The 19580-nt window shown below is 43.7% G+C and overlaps 1 long non-coding RNA gene across 1 annotated transcript in view; it reads right to left on the bottom strand.

The window, feature by feature from the left end:
• Positions 1-224: 224 nt before the first annotated feature.
• Positions 225-19580, bottom strand: part of LOC122812284 — a 582921-nt gene continuing 563565 nt past the window's right edge. Inside the window, exon 4 of the long non-coding RNA XR_006366377.1 lies at positions 225-1227. This is a non-coding gene — a long non-coding RNA (uncharacterized LOC122812284). The remainder of the gene's footprint in view (positions 1228-19580) is intronic.

The following is a 19580-nucleotide window of genomic DNA, read 5'->3' as shown; positions in this document are numbered from 1 at the left end:
TTATCTAGAAATAAAACACATATGTGAAAGCAATCATATCATAAGAACTTATAGATATATTTCTCTAAAACTTGTACAGCTTCTGCATATACTTAATAGGTTATATATGAAGTGTGTGTGTGTGTGTGTGTGTGTGTGTGTGTGTGTGTGTGTGTGTGTGTGTGTGTGTGTGTGTGTATCTAAGTTTATTCTTAAAGTATGAAACAACAAAACACTCATAGTAATACAGATGAACCATTTTATGTTTAATCATTCATATTATACAGCAATAGCTAATGCAGGAATATTAAAGACAAACAAGGAAGTTAACAGTTGGTTATGCATCTGAACTCAGATATCACATACATGTGGATTCAATGAAAACAACAAGGCAGTTCACGGGCACTTGCAATGTCGCATACTTCCCTACACTCAGAAAATGTTAAACCAGTTAAGTCTGCTGCACTCTTTTCTAGTTATTTAGCAGCAATAGTGTCTTATATAAACAGTCCCCTTCATTTTTCTTTATATACCTAATTTTAAATTAACAAGTAGGATACTACAAAACTACATAAAACAAAAAAACATGAGAAAGACACCGAAGAGAACACAAGCACATATTGCAAACATCTAGCCTTCTCCATCACCTCAAAAGATGAGCAAGCTAACAAGAAGATAGGGAAATTTAACATACTGACAAATAACTGCATCAAATGCTTATTATTAGAGGCATTGCTGGTAGCACAACCACAATGTTGTACATTGTCAATGTAAAACATCTCCGTAACAACTTCCCTTTAACTCTTTAATTATGAGTTAGTAATACATGGCTGCATCATTTGCAGCCTCTTACACACCCCTTTTGTTAACAAATTATGTTTCTTTTTCACCACAACAGTCACTGTTCTTTGCATTCTTGTAAAATGATGAGGATGTTCTTGCCCAGTGAGGAAAAAGAATTGTCAGTAGAGATAAACAGGAGCACAGAGTTTGTCTGCTCTAATACTGTGTTTTTTATTATTGATCTGGTAAATACAGAAGCCGTTTTCTTGAATGCTGCTGTTATATGTTTATTGTGACTTTTTTGTTTAATACATTTTAGAAATACATCTGTGGCCTCTGCAAACTTGTAGTTAAATACAAAGAACCTGTTGAGGGGTGTCTGCTCTTTCTCCACAGTTGTATAATTCTGGCATTTCTATATTCAAGTAAGGGAACTTGACGATTCATAGCAGCTTGTCAGTGATCCTATAATCAGAAGACATAACATCACAAAAGTAAAGTTACCACTAAGAAATATCTGCTTTAATAATAGAAACTAAACTATTTTTGTCAGGCCTTGCACCCTCCAATCCTTGCACCTTAAAATTTACTAAATCTGAAATCTTTCAACATAGAGGGTAACAGAAGAACCTTCTTACCTCTAAGACTGCAGTCTCAAAACACTTAAGAAGCACTACGTGAATAAATGGTATTTGAGTATGTAACTGCCATAGCCCATATTGAGTTTAGATGACTCAGGGCAGGATTCACGAAGCCTCCGTGTAAGAGTTACAAGTCTTACACGGAGGCTGCAGTTAAACGGTGTGATGTCAGCATGCCATGCATATTCATGAGGGCATGCTGACTCACACCCAAGGCTAACACGGTCCGTGTAAGAAAGTAAGGGCGTGTCTGCAGGGCGAGTCCTGCAAACAGACACGCCCCCAGAAGAGTAACAGTCCCGAAAGTAAACCCCCACGAGAGAGTCCGCGTAAATGTCAACAAACACAACACAACACATGCCCCCACAGACTATAAACATAAAATGTAAAAATGAACATGTTATATTTTTTTTTATAAGTTTTAAAGATGTTTGCCTGTAATTGCACTCGTTTGCGTGGACGTGCCCGTCGCTTAGCCACAGTTAGCAGTCAGTAGAAAAGCATATAAGATCTAAATATGCAAAGTAAGCCCAGAAGCAATAGCGTAGCGGTAGAGACGTCAGCTGAAGAGAAGGCAGTCACGGTTCGAGCCCCCACAACATCAATTTTTATTTCCAGTGAAATAAGCACAAAACAATTCCCTGACATACATGTACATATATAAAATTATATTTTATGTAAAATGTAATGAAATGGGCCATGTATTTTGAAGAAATGTGAGATAATAAAAAAAAAAATAAATGTCAGAAGTGCCTATAGCTGAGCTACACTCTAACAAGCTGAGTATATCTGCCCGTAGGTGAGTAGTGGTTTAACAGGTGTAAAATGAGTGCCCGGGGTTGAGCAGTGTTGTAACATGCTGAAACTGTGTGCTTGTAGCTGAGCTGACCATAATATGCATGCTGACAGCCAAATGACACGTAAACCAGCGTAACCCGTTTGCGCGGAGCTGCGCACTGCGCCAACAAGCTAACTGGCGGGCAATGTTGAGCAAGCTGAATCAAAACTGCCTTTACACAGACACACCTCCTAGCCTGTGTAGACAGTCATAAAATAAAAAAAGCAATGGCCAGGCTCGAACTCAGGATACCATGCAACATAGTCAAAGTACTGAACCACTAAGCCATGACAGTTGTTCTTAGAAATGCAGTATTAGCATATATATAGGAATGAATGGAAAGAGAAGCATGACAAAGCAGGTTTTGTGAAGCTGATACATTTCCAAAATGGCCAATCACAGATAAGTGTGGGAAAACGGCATATATAAGCCCCATAGGCGGGAATACACAGCATAACTGATTGTGGAATTGATTTGCAGTCAGGATGGCAGGTGTAGGAGAGGGTAGTTGCTTCCGAGCACAGAGGTGGGGCATTGAGGAGTCCAAATATATGGTTTGGCTCCTCGTCCATGATCATGAGGCCCAACTCATGCAGGGCCAGGTCCTGTGGGGAGCATACAAGGCTGAGGCATGGGACCGGTTGGCACATGATCTCACCAGTGCCACAGGAATACCAAGGACTGGTGAACAGGTCCATCACCACCATGCGGACCTGAAGAGACAGAAGCAGGACCAACTGAACTGTTGGATCCAGGAGGCACGGCAAATGCCCAACGCCCCACTACTGAGTAAGTTACATGTAATTATTTATGTAGAAATTAACCTAGCTGATATTATGGAGATGTGTATTCCAATACTACTTCATTTATATTACAGCTGCAGGTGTCCGTTCCATGAATCGTCGAGCCTATGCTGATAGGCTTGTGCAGTTGCTCCACTAGGCAGGTTAGTAATTCTCTCCCTGCAACTGTTAAAAAATATAAGTATGACAGCTTGCAAAAGAGTGCAGTGTAGTCACTTATTAATAAAAAGTTCAAGTAACAGTGTAAGAGAGATTCTGCTAGTACTGTGTGATTACATAAGTGTGATGCAGCCTGTAATCCAAAAATAAAAATTAAACAAGTCTGAAATAAAGATATTCCACCTGTAATGTACTAGTACATAACCTGCAGCAGGCTGTAAATTACAGCTACACAAGCTGAGTACAACACATGTGTGAAATATATCCCCGTTTAAAATCTGAAACATGACACAAGTGAGACTGTTGGAAAGGATTGTTGTAACCAAGTAAAACATGTCAATAAAGCCTAGAATTAAGTACCATCCTGAATTGTAAAAATAAAACAAGTGAGAGTGTGAGAAAAGGTATGAATCCACCAAGAAAGTAGTAATAACTCCTGAATAAAGTATACTGCAGTCAGTACAGAATGAAATGAATGTGACAGGCACAACCAAAGAGTGAAATGTGTGCAATAAAGTACTGAAGCTGGAATGTCTGTCCCACAATTTGGATATGTTGCTGTACCTTTGCAATATGCATATAGTATGGTTGTATGAAATACCAAACATCCACAGTTGTCTAGAGCCATATAAATCAAATGTAGCAGGATGCTGTGGCTGAACAGAGCCAGATATGAATGTGTATGAATAAAAATGCAATGTATATTAATGTAGCAGTAACATTGTCATCACCAACATGCCTAAGTTTACACATAGGAAACTGTAGTCAGACCTGTAGCATGTATATATCTGCAGCTAGTAGAAATGTACAGCATATGTATAGGTATTTGAAGTTGTTAATGAAATATTTCTTCACCCTACCCTATAACCACAAATAATCCATTCCACATGAAATGGGTATGTGTATTCACAATTAATTCCCCTGGACATTTGTCCTGTTGGTTCATGCATATTTGCATGTATGTTGATGCATGTGCCCTGTTCATACATCCAAACCTGATGGCCTGTTGCCATCAATCAACCCTGCATGCTGTTGGATTGTGTACTGTTGTTCAAATTATGCATGTGTCATGCTTGCTGTTCAATGTCTTGAATTTATGGATGTTTGGTTAATGGGAATACTAATGCATGCTGTTACAACTAATTGTGAATGGTATTGTTTGTTACTAACCCAAACTGTCATAAAATAATGCAAAACATAGGACGACAGGGAAGGCGGGTTCCAGCGGACCCACCTCTCCCACCTCAGCTGGTGAGTGCACGTGGCACTAGTGCCCAGGCCGGACCCTCCTCTGGCCTGTGCCACCTCCAGGTGGAAGCACTGCAGGGGATGGGGCTCATCCCCCCTCTGCAAGCGTGGCCAGCGGAGACCATCCACTCACCCTCCGTAGTGTCCGGACTGTGGTGCGTAGGGAGATCAGGCATGCTGTGCTTGATCCCCTACGCCAGCTTGAGGTACGGGTGGCACAACTCACTGGCGTGCCTGCTGCCCATCCTACACAGCCCCCAGCACAGCCCCATCCTGGGCAGTGAAGGCACAGTGGCAACTGCCCATGGGTGGGGATCTCAGTTCCGCTGTTGCCATCTGTGGGCTCATGGGCTCGAGATATCCAAACATCCGTCCCCGTCAATTGTGTCCCCCCCACATGTGTCATACACCACCCCCTGTATGCATCTTGTTTGTCTTGTCTGTTAACCTCCCCTACCTACCTCCCCAACTATACCTACTTCCTGTACCTGACATTCCACTCTCACCTGAAAAAAAAAAAGGCACTCTGTTCCCGCAAAAAAATTATGCCCCATACATAGCTGCCCATTTCGCATATATGTCTGCTGGACATGTTAACTGGCAATTACAATTGGCTGTACAACAAATATTGTTGTCCTCACCCTTCTCTCAGGGGTGGAAGGTTTCAAATTTCACTCCAAATTACACACATATGCACAGCTGTTGCTGATAAAGAAATGGGCAGCTATGGGCCTTTCCTACATCCTTCCTGCAAATCCCGAGCTTGTTTTCCTACTGTCCTACCCTCTTTGTGCCCCCCTTTTCACCACTTTCCTATCTCCCCATTTGAGAGTAAGCACTTTTAAGCAGTTGTAAGCGGGTGTGCGCTTGTGTGCACTTAGCTAAGCATGTGTGCACGAAGCTAAGCAACAGTGTGCATGCGTGAGCTCAGCGCAAACCAGTGCTAACCCACTTACAACTGCTTAAAAGTGACTTAGTCACTCTGAATGACAAGGCCTGTAGTCTGCTCAGCAGCAAAATAAAATTCCTCTGTTAGTCTCGAACCCAGGAAACTCTAGTCTGCATGACTTACCACTAAGCCATGACTGATATGCAAGAACATTGTGCTGAAAGCAATATATCATGAAATAGTAGGACTGAATGTAAAGGGAATATAGGAAGGCTATTACACAAAGCTTGTCTTGTATTTTTACTGGCAATTCTTGTGGATTTGTATAACATTAGTGTGAGAAAAGAAACAGCCATGCTAGTCGGTAGCTAGTAGGTAATAATGTGACAGTAGCACCTTGCAAACCACACACACTATCAGAGCAGGATAAGCACTGCCATATTTGAACAGGTAAGAGGCCAGACCTCACAACTGGGACTGATTTACAGGGATGTCCCTGATTTGAAAACAAATGTTAACTGTGCCCCACTGACTCCCTGTGAAATGTACTAATAGTAGGCAGAAAGATGATTTGTCCCACGTAATGGTAACTGTCAACTACTGAAAGTATGCACTACGTGCATGTCAGAAATGGTGTATTCACAAGCACACCCACATGTAGGTGTACAACCCACAAATATCAAAGGAGCTATCCAACTATTAACAGAAGGACAGTATTGCTGTTTACAAGCACTGCATGTGCCTGCTATCCATAACTGTAAGTGCCAAGTAGAAGGTGCCACTACTGCTCAGCAGCAAAATAAAATACCCTTGTAGGTGTCAAGCCCCACACCTTGGCCAGACCAGACTGCATGCAGTACCACCAAACCACAACAAACATATAAGGAATTGCTGCTGAAAGAAATATAGCAAGCAGTACAAGGAGTCAATGTGAATGGAAAATATGAAAGCCATAGCAACACATTCCAGTAAAGATACCTAGCAGGCCTCCAAGGAGTGAATGTAAAGGCTAAATAGTGAAGCCATAGCAACAAATTGCAAGACCCACTGCTGTACACCAGTTACTCCACAAGTCCCTCAGGAAAGCACATACTCCCATTTAAACAGTATTAGTATTATTAGGTGTCAGTTAACATACACACCGAGAAGAATAAACTGGAGGAAGCAAAAGTCAGGTGTCAGTACAACATGCATGTCAGTGCCTACAACACAGCCTGAGATATGAGAGACATACCAACCTTTACACTCACACAACAGTGTCCACAGCATACCAGCATGGTCCCCACCTTGAAAATCTGAAAGGTCTACGCCTACCTCACCTAACATTGTATATATATATAGCACTGTCCTGAAATCACAGTGAGAACTGCAATTACCACACAGCGGGCTGCATGCAATTAGCAAATGCTGGCTAACAATTGGTGCAGAGGCCATCACATGCACATCTGCATATACCTACAAAAGCAGCCTGTACTCCCAGTCCACACATGCAATACGTTCATTGCAACAGCCGGAAGGAGAGACAGAGAGAGAGAGAGAGAGAGAGAGAGAGAGAAAACATAAATAAATAAAAACAAAGAAATAAAAAAAAAAAAACAAATAAGAGACACAGACTGCTGAAACTACTACAGTACAGAACAGCAGGCTACCAAGCAGCAAGCCATCAAAAATAGCAGTGTCCAACAAAGGTAATGTAAACTAATAATGTAATAGTCTACATACTGTCAACCCTCCATATGTGTTAGCAGTCTGTATATAGATATATTTGAAGATGTGCCTAGGGCAGGGGACATACTGCAAACTGTTAGTGAAGGCTGGACATACATATGTATGTGAAGGATGCTATGTGCACATAACAATGTAGGTTGTAGTGCAACGTACAATGTAGGTTGTAGAGTAATGAATGTTTAGCAGTATGTTAGTGTGTATATTCGTATGTGTAAATAAAAAGATGTATATATATATATATATATATATATATATATATATATATATATATATATATATTATATGTATATGATATGTATCTGTATTTATATATGTATCTATATATAATGTGCATATATGTATACATAGATAGAGAGGGATGTAGAAATAGATAGACCCAGAATGATACCACAGTACAAGGACAAAGTGATTGACCTCAACAATTGGCTAAGCTTCTGGTGTCATTCTAAGGGTATCCAGCATCTGTCTGCCTGGTGGGACGACATGACCGATTGCTTTGCCAGAGATGGCCTGCACCTGTCGCCCTCAGGATTTCGGATACTGGCTAAGACTCATGCCACCCCTATAGTGCCTTTGTCAGGCAAGGTTCAAATGACAAATACACCACTGTAAACGGTGACATCTGTGACATCTGTGCAGTGACAGAGACCTGGTTTAGAGCTCCAGAGAGCACCCCTGCATTACCGGGCTTCAATTCATACCACACCTGTTGGCCACCTAACCCAGAAAGAAGCACTAAAGGAGGAGGCGTGTCCATATTCATTAAGGATATCCACACCTCCAGGCTAGTTGCACAGCATAATGCATCTGAGGTATCCAATTGCAACTAACTCTGGGCAAGAACGCAATCCAAATTGGAGCTTGCTACAGACCCCCCACCATGCCCCAGGATTCACACCCCTCATTTCATGATACACCGGAAAGTATTGGGTACAACCCAACACCCTAATAATGTCCGATTTCACCTACCCCACCATTAACTGGAAAAACTACACCTGTACCAACTGCATTGCTCAAGGTTTTCTAGAATTCATAAATACCAGCACCTTGGATTAACTTATTCACACCCCCACCAGGGGCAGCAATATCCCAGACTTGGTCATCACCAACATAGGAAACCGGTGTTCCACACCAGAGGTCAATTCCTCATTGGTGAGATCCAACCACAAGGTAATCAGCCTAGACATCCACATCCCACCCCCAGCCCCAATTAGGGGCACCATCATAACAAATGTCTCAAAAGCCAATGTCACACTTCTTAAGACAGAAGTGGCAAACTGCATGACACCCATGCAGACGGACAATAGAGGTATGACTGCTGAATCCTACACAAATGCACTGTATAAGCACTTACACGAGTGCATGGATCATGCTATCCCTAATAGAACCAAGATGTTATCCCCCAGACAAAGGAAGCCAGTCTGGTGGTCCTCTGCCATAAACACACTCTACATCAGAAGAAAGACACTGGTGCAAAAATAAGTAAATTCCCATGACTGGAGGAACTCCCTGGTCAACCTCAGTAAGAAGCTGAGATCCCTCATAAAATCCCCCAAAGCTAGTTATGAATACAAAATTGCCACTGACTTCTAAAGACAACCACAAAGCATTCTATAGCTATGTCAAGAATCTAAATGGGAACTCATATCTGCTCTGAGGTACAGCATAATGGCACTAAATATACAGAACCAACTGATATTGTCAACATCCTGGCAGATAGGTTCAGTGCTAACTTTACCCTCCTCTCACCCCCTAGAGGGCCCATCTCTATACTGAAAGAATGCAAAGTCCCTATAATCATGGCTGCACAGGTAAAATACACACTCTCCAAAGCCAAGAACACAACATCCATGGGACCTGACAATATCCCAGGCTGCAGTCTACATGAACCACTGAATGAACTGGCACCCTACCACAGTACCATGTTCAATCATAGCCTCACCTCAGGCTTTGTAGCCAATGAATGGTGCACCACAACACATCCCACTCCACAAAGGTGGAGCCTTGACGGAGCACGGTAACCATCGCCCCATTAGCCTGATGAGCCTGGTCTGCAAGGCCATGGAATGTATCATCATGGAACTCATAAACAAAGACATTGGTAATCTCCCAACTCTGAACCCTACTCAGTTTGGATTTGTAAAAGGCAGATCATGTCTCCTAAACCTTATTGACTTCTTTGAAGCAGTCACCAAAGCCATAGATGATGGCGAAATGGTTCACACAGCTTATGTAGACCACGCCAAGCCTTTCAACACCATCCGCCATTCTGGAATTATAGATATGCACACTAAACTAGGTATAAATCCCTATGTCATAAGATGGGTTGACAACTGGCTCATGGACAGAACCCACACTGTGAAAGTAGCATATTCCAAATCCGAAATCAGACCAGTGACAAGTGGAGTACAACAGGGTTCAGTCCTGGGTCCTCCCCTGTTTGGTATCTACTTCTCTGAAGTGTAGGCCAACACAGAAGGTCTGTGGCTAACAAACTTTGCAGATGACTGCAAACTAGGAGCCATAATCACAACTCCTAACGATGTGGGCAAACTACAAAAGGCCCTCACTGAGACAGATACCTGGTGTCAAAGCCATGGCCTGAAGCTCAATGCCAAAATGTGTATTGTCATCCCTGTGGTATAAACTCTGTACCCATAAACTACCAGATAGCTGGTAGTCTACTTAATGCCGGAAATGTGATAATAGACCTTGGGACACAGGTGCACAGCAGTCTCTCCTGTGATAATCACATCGCCACAGTGGTCGGGAAATCCTTCTATGTGGCTCATCTCATCACAAAAGGATTCCCATCCAGAAAAAAGAGGTCATTGTTCCCCTCAACTCATCACTTATTATACCCATAATAGAGTACAATGCCCCTTTTGGTATGTACCTCACAGGACAACTACAACAACTGGAAAGACCACAGAAATACCTCACAAAGAGGATTACTGGCCTCAAGCAGATGCACTATGCAGACCGTCTCAAAAAACTACAGCTTGACTCCATGGCATATCACCTACTCAGGGGTGATCTCTGCCTAACATACACAGCTATGTCAAACCTACAGCAGTTGGACATGCTCCACTTAAAGAAATCCCAATCCCTCCGAGCTACATACTCTAGGGACTTGAACCTTGTCACCACAATAAACAGAACATGCTGGAGATAGAGTCCTGTCCCAGAGACTTCCCATACTCTGGAACAGACTACCTATCTATGTCAAACAGAGCTCCTCATTAGCATTCTTCAAGAAAGATCCTGACGATTGGATGGGAAATGGGGAATTCACCCCGGGGGTCACGTCTGTGGCTCTGCATGACAGGGGCATAGAAAAATACCTTTCTTGGGTAGCGAAAGCCAGGGTACATTTATTGGCTAGGCTTGTATGGGCCCTAGGGCTGATAGCCTAGTACCTACCTATGAACATATATAGATAGATGGATAGAATATGTATATACACATATTATGTAATAGACACATACATATATAGATATATATAGATACATACACATATACAGACAGATATGCATGTGTACAGATATGTATGTATATGAATATCTCTCTCTCTCTATCTCTCACCCTCTCTCTCTCTCTCTCTATATATATATATATATATATATATATATATATATATATATGTATATATACTGAGAGAGGCACATGTGTGTAGATGTATTGCAACAGGTGCCTGGTGACAAAGGCATGTACTGAACACCAGTGCAGATACAGGAGTACCATACCCCATTCCAAAACACTTACACCACTAACCACCACATATGTGGCTGCCTGCCTACTACTGGATGTATCAGGAGGGAACATGGGAAACAAGTGTACAATAGCCTCCCCTGTGATATTCACAGTGGCACACCAGTCTTGTAATACCTGTACATGGTACATGTCAGCAGACATGGTGTGTCAGCTAGTGAAATGTAGGTCACTGTACCCCTCTACACCTCACAATGTCCTACATGTTATGTACCTCCCATGACAACTACAGAAAGGGAGAAGGATACAGTCATACCTAACAAACAGTGATAATGCCCTCAAGCACATTACCTATGCAGAGTGACTGACAAAACCACAGATAGAGTGCCTCTCAAACTACCGACACAGAGCATACCACTGCTGGATATACATAGTTAAGTCACACCCATAACAGTTGTCCAACAACCATGGTAACACCTCACAATATTCCCAGCATAAATTACCTATGTCTGTCATCCTTGGCACCGCAGTAAAGAGCACATGGTGGAGGTACAGGTTCCTACCCAAAAATAGGCCATACCCTGGAGTAAACCACCCAGCATTACAAAGCAAGGCTCCCCATCAGTAGATGTCAGACATACCCCTGTAGAATGTTATGCAAATAGGTAGTATGCCATATGAGTCACCCTGTGTAACTGTTTGACAGGAGCAAGTACAACCACATTACATGTGTCTCAAGGGGTAGGGTAGCATAACAGTATGCTGCTGTAGGCCCAGGCCCAATAACATACTACCTGCCTATGACACAATGCACACACACATGTACTCATTGCAATACCAACTATGTGAGGTGGAATGCGTGTGCCACTGACTGTGTGCAAGGTCTGTAATGGTGTGATTGCTCAGCATGACTTTGTGTCTGTCATGGTAGTGTGTGTCCTTGGTGTGAGGCCAAAGAAAGATGTGTCAGGTATTGGGATACAAACATACTACATTGCCATATGTTGTGCTGTGGTTCCCTGTATGTGACTGTGGTGTAGGTATGGTTATGGCAAAGAAAACTACGGTGCATTACCAGTGACATTTGTACTGTGCATTGCATACATTGCATGGGTTGACAATGTTCCCCATACATTACCTTGATACATACCCTCAGTGTGAGGCTGTGCATTGGACCTCAAACAGTGTGCCGACTGCTGGAGTATACTTGTTTGTTGTATGGAGTGTGCCAGGCACTGTCACAGAGTTGTCAGATGAGCACTGATATGAGGTCATTTACATGTGTATCCCCCAATAGACAGACAGATGCTATACATGGCAGTTTAGTGATATCACTACAGTAGAGTTTTATGTGTGCCATATCACTTGCTCACATATTTTTCTTTTCCTTCCAGGGCAATTGTACACCAGCGCAATCCCACATACTCTGCTGCAGAAAAAGAGGAGATACACCAGAGCCTGGTGCGGGATTTTGCCACACTCTTTTCCTGCACCAGCCAGAACCAGCAGGAGAGGGCTGCACTGTGGCAAGACCTTGTCCGTCGGGTAAATGATATAGGCATACACAACTGGACATATAAGCAGTTACACCATCACTACAGTGATTTAATTAGAAATGTCCATCAGCGTGCGTCTGATATCCACAGGCAACAGCTTGCCACTGGTGGTGGGGCGGCTATACAGCCCCCCTCACCAGACTGGAGGGGCTCCTCCTAAGTGTTGTGGCTCTAGCCCAACAACAACAACATCCACACACATGTGTTATGATGGAGGCTGGAGCCATCCAGCAGGAGGACTTGGAGCGTGCAGGTAACATGCCATATCTATATTTGACTGTTCTCTACACTGGTAGTTTATGCATGTGTGATGTGTGTACTGTGTTTGTAGCTATTATCCTGGTAATTATTGTGCAAGAGTGATATTCTCAATATCGGCAGTAGACCTGTGAAAGCCAACTGTTGTACTACTGAACTGTATCATGATCACAGTATCAATGGCACAGTTGTGCCCACTGACAATGAATGTCTTATTTGTGCAGGTCCCTTTGGTGTAACAACAAGGCAGCCAATCCATGCTGGTGAGTGTGTAATAACATTCCTTTAATACTACTGATTCTAATAGTAATAATACCCTAAAATGGTATTGCTATGTGTGTGATTGCAGGTGTGGCTGTGTGTTTGTATCTCATGTACTGAGGAGTGTGCATGTGTGCATGTTTGCATGTGCCCATGTGTGCATGTGCTCATGTGTGCATGTGCCCATGTGTGCATGTGTGCATGTGCGCATGTGCCCATGTGTGCATGTGCGCATGTGTGCATGTGTGCATGTGCCCATGTGTGCATGTGTGCATGTGCCCATGTGTGCATGTGTGCATGTGTGCATGTGTGCATGTGCGCATGTGTGGTAACATTGTGTGCACATTGTAAACTGTGTTTCCTGTCTTCTTCTTACAGGTTCTGGTGCTGCTCTGGTGGTGTGCAGCAGGGAACCTGAATCTGCTGCTGGGGATAGTGATAATGATGATACCTGTGTAATGGCACAGGGAGGTGTGCCAGGGTCCATTGCTGGTCAGCCAATTGACAGTATACAGCTGTCAACCCCATCAATGTGCACAGTCATCCTGCCAATACATCCATTGTCACCAATATCCCTAGGTGATGGACAGCATACAGTGGGCATTGACCAGGGTAATGTGGTATCAGTGGCACATGCATCCCCTCACAGCAGCCATGGCCAGAGTCCTGACATGGTACCACAGAGGCAGATGTCCAGGGGTTCTCATGGGAGCATCCGTGGTCGTACAGCCCCTGTCAGACGTGCCCACAGAGGTCTTTCAACCTCAGCTATGTTCCGGGCTGTAATGCAGGCACAGTCACGTATGGAACAATACACCAGACAGGGTCTGAGGGAGCTGAGAGCACATCGCACTGCTATGAATGACACTATGCGTGACATTGCGGCTGCCATCCGTAATTTCACCAAGGTCATTGACAGATGTTGGGGGGACACATTAGATCTGTTCCACAACTACATGTCCATGAGCCAGGGCAATGCAGGGAGGTTGAGGTGTCGACGTGGATGAATGCCAGCAACAGCAGCAGCTGGCAGTCATCGCGGATGACAACAAACCCGTGGCCGCTCATATAGTGCCAGTACCAGCCCCAGCAATGCTGGGTCTGTGATGTCATCAGACCGCCCTAGAAGACCACGTGCACGTGGCTCTGGACATACCCAGCAGGGACATGTCTCCAGTCAATAACCACCTGCTTCTGATGACAGTACCCAGTCTGGCTTAGTACCTGATACTGTCCATAGCACCTCTGCCAGGCACAGGTACCGTGTCCATGGCCAGAGACAGTGATCTGTATGACCTGGCAGGTACAGTCTGTGGCTGTCCACAAACACCCGCATATGGCGGCCACAAGGTGGAACTGTGTGCATGCATACACACATGCATAATGCTAACACCTAGGGCTAACACATACATGCACACACTGCATCAACATTGCCCCATCTTCTACGGTTGTCCCTCACTAACACACACACACATACATGTTGATTGGTTGTATCAGTGGCAGACTCAGGCATACCAAGTACACACCCTGTGCATATGATGAAACTGTGCCACCTCCTGCAATCTGTAACATCGATGCAGGACCGGTTAACATGGTGCTGATGCACAGGGTGACTACATAGATGTGTAGTAATATTATCATGTTGTCAACTGTGCAGTGTAATGATATCATTGTGGGTATATCCCAGCATGCCTGATGCATTAACAATATGATTGTCATTGTATTGTTTGGTACACCCTTATAAATTACCATAGTGTAATGTCTGCACATCTTTGCATTCTGCTGGTAAGGCTGTAAACAGAAGGCCAACTACATAGGTAGCACAGGGATAAGTAAATGGAAGTTATGATACTCAATAGTGGACATGTAAACCGCAAGATGCATGCAGTACAACCTCTACTCTGCATGGATAATGTTGATATCTGTGCAGTAATAGACAACAGGTTCAAGACTCCCAAGAGCACCCTAACACTACCGGGTTACACCTCATACCATGCTTGACAGCCCCAAAACACACAACTAACTATGACAGGAGGTGAGTCTAATTAAATGTCAGGGATACTGTGGTGGCAGGGCAGGTAGCATACAGCCTACTAAGTTGGGGAATGCTGATTGAGGGCTCAGTGTCTGTCATTATAAATGTGTATTAGTTCTGGTTTAAGCAGTTGGGCTTCAGGCCAGTTATTTCACACTACAAAGGTTCATGGTCTGCACTCTTGTGGGAGGAGAGGCTGGACTCTGCCTGTCTGAGGTGGGAATTTCTGGCTAAAGGCTTATAGTGCCTGCATATTTGAACTGTTTCTTACTGAAATTGGTATACCTTGTTTGCTGTAGCATAGACTAGATCCATGCCTGCTGATTGTAGCTTTGTTTGTATGCTTGTTTGCTTGTTATTTCCCTGAAACACTAATCCCACCTGAAATGCAGCTTTACAGTGCCTCTGAGAATCCCTAGTGACATGTGCATTGCTTACTGTATGTATGTCCTTGTTTCACTTGACAGAAAGTTAGTGTTTGTCAGTTATGTAATTAAGTTACCTGTAACACATTACATTTGAGATACCTGGCACTTGCTCACTAAAGCATTTATATATGCCAGCACTAACAAATTAAAACCACTACACCCTCACAAACTCACCTTACGTACCTTGTTCCCCACTGGCCCTTTTTGTTGTTAAATATAAAGGAATTCCCAATACCAGCCTAGCATGTTCAAAGGTCAGTTGTCAATCTCCTCCATGGTCCAGCTGGTGAATCTGGGAATCTAGAGGCAATGTTACAACTGCCTCATTTACACAGTCAATCCTCTCCTCCTCCCAACAAATTCCACCACATGTGAGAGATGCAAACATATATCCAAACTGCAGGCTAAGCTCTCTCAACTCAGTACTGGCAAAACCTGTCAGGAGGAGAAGGAAACCATGGTCACTACAATTCCAGTCTCACATAGACCTACCACGACAACAATCCAAACAAATGAACACACACAACCATACTCGGAGTCTCTAAATAAAGGTCTGCCTATGCAGCAGACACCTCCAAAGCAGACACACAAGCAACCGCTATCCCAGAACAGAACATGTGCAACACATAGCTCACAAAGCCAGTGTGCCAAACAGTCACAGCATGTAAGGCTAAACAACACACCTGCTACACTTGGGATGGGTGCCTCTATCGTCAGGTACACTGATGTCCCGCTCTCAAGGCTGAACAAGGAGAAGGTCACGGTGAGATGCCTGTCGGGCGCTATGATCTGCCACATAACACAAGCACACAGGTCACTCCAAGGCATGTACAAATATGACTCAGTCAGTGTCCATGCCAGTGTGAATGACCTGAGACATACCTCCCTGGACTACATGATGAGAGACATAGAGGAGCTCTCTGAGCATGTGGCCCAGACTGGTATGGCCCTGACCTTGAGTAGCATCTTACCCTCACCAAGAATGATGCCACAATATGTAGACAAGATGATCAATTCAGACAATTGGCTTATGTTTCAGTGTCATTCAAAGGGGATCCAATGCCTGTCAGCCTGGGATGACATGCTCAACAAGCCACACTGCTATGCTAGGGACAGCTTGCACCTGCACCCATGGGCTTTTGGATATTGGCAAAGGCTCTTGATACACCCATAGTGCCTTTTTTAGGCAAGGCTCAACAGACAAGACCACCTCCATAGGTATCACAAGGGATAGGAAACTAATAGTAATGCTACTCAACGCCAGCAGTGTAAACATCAAGATGCATGCACTGGAAACTGTCCTTAGCATGGAGAACATCAATATCTGTGCAGTAACAGAATCCTGGTTCAAGGCCCCCAAAAGCACCCCAGCACTGGCAGGTTATACCTCATACCATGCTTGTCGGCCACATAACTTGCACCAAAACAGAACAGGAGGGGGAATATCAATATTCATCAAAGATACACACACCTCCAGGTTGGTGGCACAGCACAAAGCATCAGAGATGATCCATGTGCAACTAACAGTGGGTAAGACTGCTGTCCAGTTCATAGCCTGGCACACACCACACTCGCAAACCCAGGTAACACACTTGGCCTACTTAAGAAGACATGTATATCTGCAGGTGTCTCCAAACAACAATATATTGGGCAGCTTCATTTACCCACACATAGACTGTGAGCATTACTGTAGCTCCAACACCCTAGGTGTAAAGTTTCTAGAATCCATACACTCAATTGCTATGGAATGACTTGTTACCACTCCCACAAGTGGGGAATACATGCTGCACCTGTTCATCACCAACATGTGGACTATATGCTCCAGACCAGATGTGTATCCCTCGCTGGTAAGATGACACCATAGACTACTCTCACTGTATATTCACATACCAAATGCAGCCCCTGCACAGAAAACCACAGTCATAAAGTTGTGTAATGCAAATTACATGTATTCACATGAGGCAGGCTTCACACATGGGAACTATTTCAGGTCACAGGTACATATGTCTATGTGGCACACACATACCTCATGTGTGCATTGACATTACTGATATGATCTATGTCATACAATATTAAGAGCAACACCCCACACACATGGACAAACTGTGTGACAAAAACACACATGGCATTTGTAAGATTCAAACCCCTACCTAGCTTTGTTATGACATTTGAGAGAGACGCATTAGCGGAGCACGCTATTCGCATTACTGAGAGGTTTTTCTTCTGCTGCTGTACTTATAGGGTGCTGACATCATAAGTGTTTAGACTGAGGAATGTGCATCATGCAGTGTGTTCTTGTAGTTGGCAAAAGGGACAGTCCTTTCACACACACTAACCCCTCTCACCCAAACACACACACCGAGCATTTGCAAGATTCAAACCCCTACCTAACTATGTTATACCACTTGAAAGCGACACATTTGCAGAGTGCGCTATTCGCATTATGGGGAGGGGTATCTTCTCCTGCTTTACTTATAGGGTGCTGACATCATCAGTGTTTAGAATGAGCAATGTGCATCCTGCAGTGTGTTCTTGTAGTTGGTAAAAGGGACATTTTTTTCACACAAAATTGCACACACACTAACCCCCTCACCCAAACTGAGCATTTGCAGGATTCAAACCCATATCTAACTACGTTATGACACTTGAGAGAGACGCATTTGCGGAGCGCACTATTTGCATTACTGGGAGGTTTCCCTTCTCCTGCTGTACTTATAGGGTGCTGACATCATCAGTGTTTAGAATGAGGAATGTGCATCCTGCAGTGTGTTCTTGTAGTTGGCAAAAGGGACATTTTTTTCACACAGAATTGCTCACACACTAATCTCCCTCACTCAAACACACACTGAGCATTTGCAGGATTCAAACCCCTACCTAGCTATGTTATAACATTTGTGAGAGACGCATTAGCGGAGTGCGCTATCTGAATTGCTAGGAGATTTTTCTTCTCCTGCTGTACTTATAGGGTGCTGAGATCATCAGTGTTTAGAAAGAGGAGTGTGCTTCATGCAGTGTGTTCTTCTAGTTGGCAAAAGGGACATTTCTTTCACACAGAATTGCACACACACTAACCCCCCTCACCCAAACACACACACGCACTGAGCATTTGCAGGATTCAAACATGGATGTGACATTGCAAATTCAACCTCTGGGATCTCCACTGTGTCCCTGCTTGACAGAGGCACAGCACACTAGCCTTACATGGTGCCTTCTGTGACCTACTTTACAGAGGCACAGTAGCCTACTGGACTGGGGAGGCAGATGCCAAGCACACTCTGGCTAAGCTTGTATTCCCTAGGACAAATAGCTTAGTATTGACCTCTACACCCATATGTTTAATTTTCAGATGCACAATATTTGTTGCTGATAGACTGTTTGCAGGTCTTTATTGCCATAGCTTTCCCTGTTTCTATGTACAACTTGTGTATCTGTGGAAGATGTTTGAATATGTGTGGGATCCACTATTTAACTTATGTCTCTGTAGTCATTTGACTGTGTGCACTGGGCAGATTGCTGTCTTGTGGTTGGCTCCTGTTTTAACACATACAAATACCACATATGTGTGGCCAACTGCTAAACTGAGACATGGCCTAAGTGTGTGAGCATGCCCAGTTCAGGCATATTGCATGGCTTGTTGCCTAACATATGTCTCATTTATCAGTATGTGAGCATGCCCAGTGTGTGCCTTCCATATGTTGAGATCTTCAGTCCACCACATTTGTGGGTGTGTGTGAACTTCCACAGTATTTCACATTTATAGTTGTGTGTTGGGAGTCATGATGTGTACATACTGCCCAACTGCTTTGTGTCTGAACCCGACAGGGATTATACTGTGCCTGCAGGGTTTCCATGGGATAGTTTGCATACAGTTGTCAACATCCTTTCATAATGACCATACATTCTAATATTGTATAGTGTACTGGTTCAGTACTTTCACTGTGGTGGACAGTATCCTGGGTTTCAGTCCTATCACTGCTTTCAATATTCATAGTGAGCACACCAGACTGGTTAAGGGCCAGTTGTGCACATATGACCATGCTGCATTTTGTTCGGACATGGACTACTTACACCAGGCTTGTCCAACATTGGTAGTGTATTCCACAACTTGGTTGGACATTGACAAACACTAGCAATGTGCCCTAGGCCATTTCTACTGCTAGTCAGAGAGTGTGTTTGTCCTTCAACACACATTGTAACTGGAATTTGACATCACATATTTCAAGGTTAGTATAATATGCCTCTGTCTACCCATGACATAACAGT

Source organism: Protopterus annectens, chromosome 9.part0 (assembly GCF_019279795.1).
Source record: "Protopterus annectens isolate FY-2018-M chromosome 9.part0, PAN1.0, whole genome shotgun sequence".
Lineage (NCBI taxonomy): Eukaryota > Metazoa > Chordata > Ceratodontiformes > Protopteridae > Protopterus > Protopterus annectens.
The sequence above is the reverse complement of the archived record's forward strand: the minus strand, read 5'-3'. Positions and strand labels throughout refer to the sequence as shown.